Consider the following 9,706-nt stretch of genomic DNA (forward strand, 5'->3'; position numbering starts at 1 on the left):
ATGGTGCCATGTTCCTCCCCGACTTTTCGGCCGGCCACGACATGTCCCGAGAAATTAAGAGCTCCCTTAATTTTTCGGGGCCACCGGAGAGAGTGCCCCGAGACACCCCGATGCCCGCGACATGCCCCTAAGGTGTTCCGATTTTTTTTTTTTTTTTATGTCCAGCCCAACACCATCGTAACGGCTTTGGGATCAAAAGTCGGCTAAGTGTGAAGCACCCTTTAAGACTGCTTCACACTTAGCCGACTTTTGATCCCGACAATGAGACAACAATGACCCGAGAAAGACCGTTACATATATTGAACGACAATACCACAACAATGTACGAGAGTTGTACTTAGGTTCCACGACCCCGTACTCAGGCTCTACGGTCATGGACCGATAGTGAGCCGACATAGCCCTGACATGTCAAAACCGGTACGTGCCACGTATGAAAGTGACAGTTGTACGTACCCGTCACATACGTTCTTCGAACGTGCCCGTACCCGTTCCGATGGTGATCTGAATACACCAAGTAGCCCTTCCGAGATCCGCACTATGGACTCGCGATGTGGCAACGCAACGGATGTTGGGCCGTATACGTTGTACCCTGAGGCTATATATACCAAGTCAAGTCATACTCTGCTTTGTGGGAGGAGACACGGCAGAGGAGTGGTTTATGAGTGACACTGCTTGGAGCCAAACTAGAGAATGTAGAAACAGGAATTTAGAGAAAACGGAGAAAGGCGGACTAATTTAAATCAATCACTTCAACATGCCCTCCATCACACCCTACATCGTCGTTTGTAGGCATTAGAATTACAGTCACGCAATAGCACAATAAGAAGGCGTATTTTTTTCGTCAGTGGCTTGCCTGAACGCGCTGTTAAAGAAGGCAAGCATGCACATCCATAGTGCACACACGGCCGCAACTTGAGTCACCCCTGAACTGGCGGGTATTTTTTTTTACCTTCAAGTGACGTCATTCCGCTGCTCCGCCCCCAAACCGGCTCCTGCGCCTACCGGTCGCAGTTTTGAAGCAGAGTGACTTGACTAGGTATATATAGACTTAGGTTGTACCCACGTGAGGTGTTCGGCTCGACAGTAAAAAATCGACCTACGAACCCGGCACGATCTTCGTGGCGCCCTCGTCTTGCGTTCGGCATGGGTTCAGTAGTGTACGTAGTAGGCAATATCTACCTAATACTCAGGTCGACCCATGGTCGGCTCAAAACTCGTCCCATTCCGCGCATCTTCCCGAGGCTCCCCTACACCGCGTGACGTAGTACAGGGTATATATAAAAAAATCTGACCGGACAGGCAACCCCTCCAGTCATATTCACACCGCGACACGAAGGGGATATATAAGGAGAGGGAGAAATATGCACACCAAAAAATATACAAATACATTGAAAGTCGTAACTGGGTACTCCAATTAGTTTGATTTGTCACAGTTTCTAGATATATCTTTTTGACATTCATAACGCTGTCGGTTCAATAGAGAAGTTTCGCGTGACGTCACGCCAATCCATGACGTCACGGCCGCGGTGCATTTTGGTTTGGCGGGATCAGCCGATTCAGTTGTTGGGGGACCTTGCCGGGAAGATTCATGGCCACTTGATTGATGGGACGCAAGTTTCTAGCCTCATTTTGTGGAGGACAGAAATGCCACATCTTTTCTTTGTTATTGGGTGTGGAAATAATGCAGATAAACACCCAAGTTTATTGTTTTACCGCCTGCCTAAAATACCAACTCGGCAAGGTTAGGGGAAGGAGTTGATCGCTGAAAGAAGTCTATTGTTATCGAGGATCTTCAGAGCCCAGACTTCAAACCCTGAACACTGGAGAGTCAGTGGAAAGCACTTCATGACAGGTAGGAATGATGTTTCAGTCATACACAATAACGAGTAGAGACAGTGTTTCCTCAGTCCTAGTGAGTGCTTTCCGTGTCAACATACAACACACCTGCAGATTCAGATAGTTTACTCCAGTGGTGTCAAGCAAAGATTAGTGACATTGCACGACAGTGAAGTGAATTTTCACTTGTTTGTCAAGTTATTTAGCCTTTATTACAAGTTCATTCCTCATGACTAGATTTAGTAGTGGCCAGCCCCAAAAGTTCTTAATGTAAGGTAAGTATGAGTGATGATGAATGCTGGCACTCTGATACATTATTTATTATTTATTAGATATGTTGTCAGCATCATTGTTCAAGTATTAGTTATTGTTAGATATGTAGACACTCGCCTTGTGAATGACCAACCCCCTAAAATTGGGTTAGCTTGTGTGACATTGTGTACCAGTGCAGATGAATGTTGGCACTTTCTGAAACATCACTTATTGTTCAATATGTAGATAAAGTCTTTGTTAAAGCACTATATAGTCATTGTTTGGTATGTAGACAGTGCGTATCTTTGTGAAAGCCATTTCTTCCTCTAATGCTTGCCTTGGTTTCCACGTAAAGCTGCCGTGTTTTAGAGCAACTAAGCCTGACTTAAGTGACCATCCTCTCATAATAAGTCGTGTCCAGCAGAGAGAGCGAAAAATAATATTTGGAGTACTCCATTTACTACGATTCCCCAACGAGGCACGGTCTCTCACTCACTCGCTGGTCCCCCAGCAAGGATAGACTGTCACACTTGGCGGCCATGTTTACTTCGTGACGTCATGAAAACGTCACAAGGTCACGTGAGTGAAAATACTCTATTACTATATTCAACAAGCCGATCCTCCATCCCGATACTAGGCAACTCAGTCACCTGCTATCTGGCAACTACGAGTGAAGGCGGGCTGCTACAACCCTGTTATAGTGGACACTATTAACAAAAGGGCATAGAAAAGAACAGAAAAACACCTAGGTTCAAGGTGAAGTGTATAAGTGTGCACTGTGAAGTAAGTCCATGGTGTGAAGTATAGAGGTGTTGAGAAGGAGGACCTAAGAAGCGATACAAAGCGGTACAGGTCAAAAGAAGCAGCAGAAGGAAGCACACTTACCTGGCACAGGAGATACCGTAAGTGAAAAGTGTAATAGTGGAAACTAACAAAAGGGCATAGAAAAGCAAAGTCAGGGGAAGAAAAGAACAAGAAAACACCTAGGTTCAGGGTGAGGTGTATAAGTGTGCACTGTGAAGTAACTAAGTGCAGGGTGTGAAGTATAGAAGTGTTGAGAAGGAGGACCTAAGAAGCACAGACACGCCAGTCCTCGTCGACAGACCGACTTGGTCGGCTAGATTTCGATCGCCGATAGAGTCGGTCTGTCGGCACCCTGCTACTGGCCGCCTTTGGCTAAGGGCCGTGCTTCCTCGTGCAGGTGGAAGCGATCTTTTCCATCTTAACGGGCTGTCTTCGGACAAGGGCCCGTTCCCCTAGTGATACTAGGAGTAAATCTTTAACAACAAGCTAAGAAGCGATACAAAGCGTTACAGGTCAAAAGAAGATCATCTCCGTTCCTGGCACAAATTATTTAATCATATAATGGCCACATGGATCTCAGTGTTAACATACAGAGAAAAAAAGAGAGAGAGAGAGAGAGACTGTGGCAACTGTCTCATAACTTTTGACTGCAAATTCAAGTAGAGAAAGATCACCAGACAGATAGGCGTACTTTTAAATGAAATATACATTGTGGACGATTAGAAGGAAGAAGAGACATGTTGAGTAAACAAACTATGTAAATTAAATTCAACAAATGGTATACACTTTATTCTTCGTCACTTTCAAAAAATAAATCGTCCTCGTCCTAGTCGTCAGTGTCGAGGCTGACTACGACGGGTTCCACGGACTCGTGAATATAGCCGGTGGACCAGTAATAGCTTTCAAAGTCCCTCGCTCGTTTAATTGCAGCCGCCCACACTTCTTTTGTGGCGGAGATCCTGGCTTCCTCCACCCTGGCTTGCAGTCCGGGTGAAGCGGTGTAGGGAGGAGCTCAAGTGGTGCTTCATATAGCCCTGCTGGTGGTAAGTGAGTGTTCTATGCGCTAATTGGTTCATGGATACAGAAAGTCAATATCCGTCAGGGTTATTTTATTGACAAAAATACAAACAGGTCATAGGCACAAACGGAACATATAGGAAACGTGTTTGTGTGTATATGTGTTTATGTGGATGTTGTGTGGCGTAGATGACATATAAATGTTGGTGTGTGTAGTAAACAATATGTAGAAGTGTATAGCAGGACGTGGACAGACAGTCGAAGATAAACGAGTAACATGAGAGAAAAACATTGAAGACGCAACAAGACACGGACGCGACAATGAAAATACTTAGGGGGCACAGGAGACAAGAACATCAAAACATTAAGTTTGTGCTGCCACACACATTTTCTTGGGTCACCGAGAAAGAAGAGCACACGGCTTTCAGCGGTGACTGCTACAGATACTCCCCCCCAGTGACGAGGAAGGAGGAACGAAATCTTCCCTGGTGCGGGGGTGTTGTGGCACAGACGGTGTTGCTGGTGGTGCGTTGCGTTGAGTTGGGTTGCGTTGCGCGGTAAGTTGCGCTGTGTTGAGTTGCGTTGCGCAGTGAGTTGCGCTGAGTTGAGTTGCGTTGCGTTGAGTTACGCGGTGAAGACAGCTGCGGTGAGTTTAGCTGAGGTGAGTTGCGCGTTGAGTTTAGCTGCGGTGAGTCGAGCTGAGGTGAGTTGCGCATTGAGTTCAGCTGCGGTGAGTCGAGCTGAGGTGAGCAGCGAGGAATTGAGCAGCGAGGAGTTGAACAGCGAGGGGTTGAGCAGCGAGGGGTTGAGCAGTGAGGGGTTGAGCAGCGAGGGATTGAGCAGCGTGAGTTGAGCAGCGTGAGTTGAGCAGCGTGAGTTGGGCTGCGTGAGTTGGGCTGGGTGAGTTGGGCTGCGTGGATGGGGCTGGGTAAGTTGGGCTGCGTGGGTTGGGTTGCGTGGGTTGGGCTAGGTGAGTTGGGCTGCGTGAGTTGGGTTGGGCGAATTGGGCTGCGTGGGTTGGGCTGGGTGAGTTGAGCTGCGTGAGTTGGGCTGGGTGAGTTGGGCTGCGTGGGTTGGGTTGCGTGGGTTGGGCTGCATGAGTTGGGCTGCTTGGGTTGGGCGGTTGGCTGGTGAAAAGATCCTGCAAGGCTTGAAGCCGCATTCCAAAATCGCGAACAACGTAGACGGGTCCTGAGCAGAAGAGTGGTGCTCTGAAGGACACCGCTGTTGCAGAGGAAGAGTTGGCGTCGCCAGTCATGGTGAGGTCAAGCGGCGTGGAGCAGATGGGCAAAAGGCACTGTCGTAAACGGGCCAGGGGCCACGGCAGTCCGAGAGAGCGTCGAGGGAACTGCGTGTGAAGGCACTAGCTGCCAGCGTGCCATGGGCCTCGGCAGTCCGTGAGAGAAGGACGAACTGCATGTGTTAAAGGCGCCAGCTGCCAGCGTGCCAGGGGCCTTGGCAGTCCATGAGAGTAGAACGAACTGCGTGTGTTAAAGGCGTCAGCTGCCAGCGTGCCAGGGGCCTCAGTGGCTCAGGGAGCGAACCACACTGTCCACGAAGGCACTGTAACACAACACTGTACGCCTAGTAGGTAACACTGTGACACTAACTTTTGGTGGAGACTTACTGAACTGTTGATGGAGACTCACTGCACTGAACTGTTGATGGGAACTCACGGCACTGTACGTAAGGTCCACAGGAGTAGGGTAATCCAAAACGGCGGTGATAAATCCAGGAGGCAGTGGTTAATCCAGGAGGCAGCTAGTAATCCCAGTGGGGTGTCACAGTGTGTTTGCGTGTCTCAGTGAGTCTTGTGTGGAGTGTGTTGGCGTGTACACTGAGTCTGGTGTGACACTGTTTGCGTGTGCACGAGTCTGGTGTGGCGCTGTTTGCGTGTACACGAGTCTTGCGTGGCACTGTTTGCGTGTACACTGAGTCTGGTGTGGCGCTGTTTGCGTGTACACGAATCTTGTGTGACACTGTTTGCGTGTACACTGAGTCTGGAGTGGCACTGTGTGTCAGTGGGTAATGTGTCGCACTTGAGTGTTCACCGAGTCATGTGCAGAGTCACACGGTGTGCGTGTTTCAGTCGCCGTACCAGCGGGAAGGCAGGGAGAAGGAGGGGTGGGGGTGGGTGAGCACACAGGTGCCTGAAAAGGGCACTGAAGTTGCCTGAAAAAGGCACTGAAGATGCCTGAAAAAGGCACTGAAAGTGCCTGAAGGGGCACGAAAGGTGCCCGAAGGTGCACTGAGGGTGCCTAGAGGAGGCACTGAAGGTGCCTAGGGGAGGGGAGGGGAGAACACTGAAGGTGGCTGCTACGCCTAAGGGCGTAATGCTTCTCCTGACCTGAGGCTCAATCTCACGAACCCCAGGGTTGGAGGTGAGATTTATTGCCCCAGGAGAGGGTGGACGAATGAATCAGGTGTTACCCGACGCAGGTCCAACACTCTGTGGAGAGAGTGCTCCTGAATGGCACCGGTTATAAGCCACCTTGGATCATAGCAACACTGCAGGGTCACCAATTGTTGGTGGTTTAGTGAGTGTTCTACTGCTATAGTCCGGCAAATCTTAAGTGGCGGCTCTGACGTAGACAGCCCGCTAGACCCTGTTGCCACGTTTCCAACTGACCTCGCACACCATGCCTCTCACACCCTTCTCTCTCTCTCTCTCTCTCTCTCTCTCTCTCTCTCTCTCTCTCTCTCTCTCTCTCTCTCTCTCTCTCTCTCTCTCTCTCTCTGTGTGTGTGTGTGTGTGTGTGTGTGTGTGTGTGTGTGTGTGCGAGAAAAGTGGAGGTGTACTCTCATTTGGGGAGTATGGTGCACGACAATGCATAGTAATAATAATATTAATAATAAACCTCTTTAAAAAATGCACCAAGACTCTTTACCCCTTGGGTGGTGTGGAAATAAGGTATTTTAATGTTCTTAGCCACCACTCCTTCCCCACTCCCTGGCCATCCCCAGCGGAACCTCACCATTCACTTGGGTGATTCACATCAAAATTTGCTTGACGGTCCTGGCATTACATATACAGGTACAGTCTCCATATTTTATCATAATTATGCCATATGGCTGATATTGTATGGCAGATGGCAGACACACACCAAAAAATGGCAGAAATGCGATAATTAAAGCAGCCAGAGCAACTGACAACAGCGGTGTGTTGGGTTGACTTGAGCTGACAACGCCGCGGTGGCAACGCTGCCAAGTGTTGTACAAATTTCTTTGTTTTCACTCACAGATAGAGAATCAATCATAAAAAACATATTTGTTTTTATACTAGAATGAGAGAAAGAGAGAGACACGAGGAGAGAGAGAAGGGTGTGAAAGGCACGCTGCGCGAGGTCAGTTGGAGACATAGCACCAGTGTCTAGCGGGCTGTCTACGTCAGAGCCGCCACTTAAGATTTGCCGGACTATAGTCGGTCCACGGATACAGAAAAGTCAATATCCGTCAGTTATTTTACTGACAAAAATACAAACAGGTCATAGGCACAAACGGAACATATAGGAAATGTGTTTGTGTGTATATGTGTTTATGTGGATGTTGTGTGGTGTAGATGACATATAAATGTTGGTATGTGTAGTAAACAATATGTAGAAGTGTATAGCAGGACGTGGACAGACAGTCGAAGATAAGAGAGTAACAAGAGAGACAAACACTGAAGACGCAACAAGACACGGACGCGACACAGGATACAAGAACATCAAAACATTAAGTTTGTGCTGCCAACCCATTTTCTGGGGTCAACGGGGAAGAAGAGCACCCAGCTTTCAGCGGTGACTGCTACAGCCCCACACCTGGTCGATGGCGTTGAGCTCAGGGTGGGCTGGTGGCAGGCGGACAACCTCATGACCCCACTGACGGATGGTGTTGTCCACAGTGTATTGGAGCTTTGGCCTGTTTTGTTCACAGAGGAGCAACAGCTCAGGCCGTGTAGCAGCAGGTGGGATGGGCAGCTCCGCGGTGTTCCAGCCAGGTGATGAGGGCTGCTTTCTTGGTCGCTGTGATGGGGCAACGACTTTCATCCGTCAGCTGGCTGTGGTACGGTGCGTTATCAAGCACAAGCACCGACGGTTACGTATACAGCTCTGTTCCGAACCAGTACGTAATTCTTCGAACAATATGATGCCCGATGAAGCAACAACATTACAGTCATAAGTTCCATTGCTTCAGTCAACGTCACGTAACCACTTGTGTTAACAGCAGGGGTGGAGCCTTAAGATGAAGATGACGTCACCGCAACGTCACGGTACCCTCGTGTTGGTTGCCAGTCGTCGCCCGAGAATTTACCGAAGTCCCACTTACGATTCAAGGCAGAAGTGACTTTATTATACGCTTTTCCTTGATAATGCAACTTGGGAATATTAGCGGAAGGTCTGAAACTATCCCTGCCTGAATATGAGCTCAATCCAACACTTCGTTATTTAGTTAACAAAGAAAAACGATGCCTCACGGCCTCTGTAAGGCTTAATAATCTCTTTCAAGACATGTCCGACCCTTTCACATCAACTCCCAAGACCTCGTGTACCCTAGAGTCGTGGATAGTCGTCGCCCAGAGTCGGCACAGTGTGAACGGTGCTTTAATTAAGGCTCTTCGTCGCATCAGCTCTCCTCCTCTTACTGATAGTCTTCTACCTCTTAAATTCCGCCCACATGTTGCCTCTCATTTTATCTTCTATCGATACTTTCACGTTGACTGCTCTTTTGAACTTGTTAATAACTGCATACCTCCCACAGTCCCGCGGCCTCGCCCCACACGATTTTCTACTCAAGGTCTTCCCTTTGATGTCCAAATCCCTAACGCACGAGTTAACCAGCATCTTCACGCTTTCATCCCTCACGCAGGTAAACTCTGGAACAATCTTCCTTCATCTGTATTTTCTCCTGCCTACGACTTGAACTCTTTCAAGAGGAGGGTATCAGGACACCTCTCCTCCCGAAATTGATCTATCTTTCGGCCACTCTGATCTTTTTATAGGTGCAGCGAGTAGCGTTTTTTTTTTTTTTTATGATAGTTTCCTTTTTTTTTTTTGCCCCTGAACTGTCACCTCTGATGTAAAAAGAAAATAATAAATAAATCAAAATCAAAATAATAATAATAATAATAATAATAATAATAATAATAATAATAATAATGATGATGATAATATTAATATTAATATTAATATTAATATTAATAATGATAATAATGATAATAATGATAATAATAATGTTAATAATGATAATAATAATTGTAATAATGATAATAATAATTGTAATAATGATAATAATTGTAATAATAATAATAATAATAATAATAATAATAATAATAATAATAATAATAATTCCATGCTACTACTGCTACTTCTACTACTTCTGCTAATACTATACTTACTATTACAAGACCCTTCACTACTACTACTCCTACTACAGCTACTACTACCACCACCACCACCACCACCACTTTCAGTTTTACCTCTGTTATTACTCCTACTACTTGTACTATTACTTCCACCAATACTACTTGTACAACTGTTACTTCTGCTCCTACTCCTCCTCCTCCTCCTCCTCCTACTACTACTACTACTACTACTACAACTACTACTGGTGCTACTACTACTATTTCTACTTATCATTATCATTATTATTTACTAAAGTCATTAGCATATGAACACATGGCTGACTCAAACTGAATAATCTATGTTATTGTTTGATGTTTCCTCTTCATTCCTTGGCTCTCATTTATTTTACTCTGGTGAACATGATCAGTTTCCCTGGTGCAGAAATTATCAAGTAAAGTATTTGAAGATGCCCA

This window comes from Eriocheir sinensis, chromosome 50, assembly GCF_024679095.1.
Source record: "Eriocheir sinensis breed Jianghai 21 chromosome 50, ASM2467909v1, whole genome shotgun sequence".
Classification (NCBI taxonomy): domain Eukaryota; kingdom Metazoa; phylum Arthropoda; class Malacostraca; order Decapoda; family Varunidae; genus Eriocheir; species Eriocheir sinensis.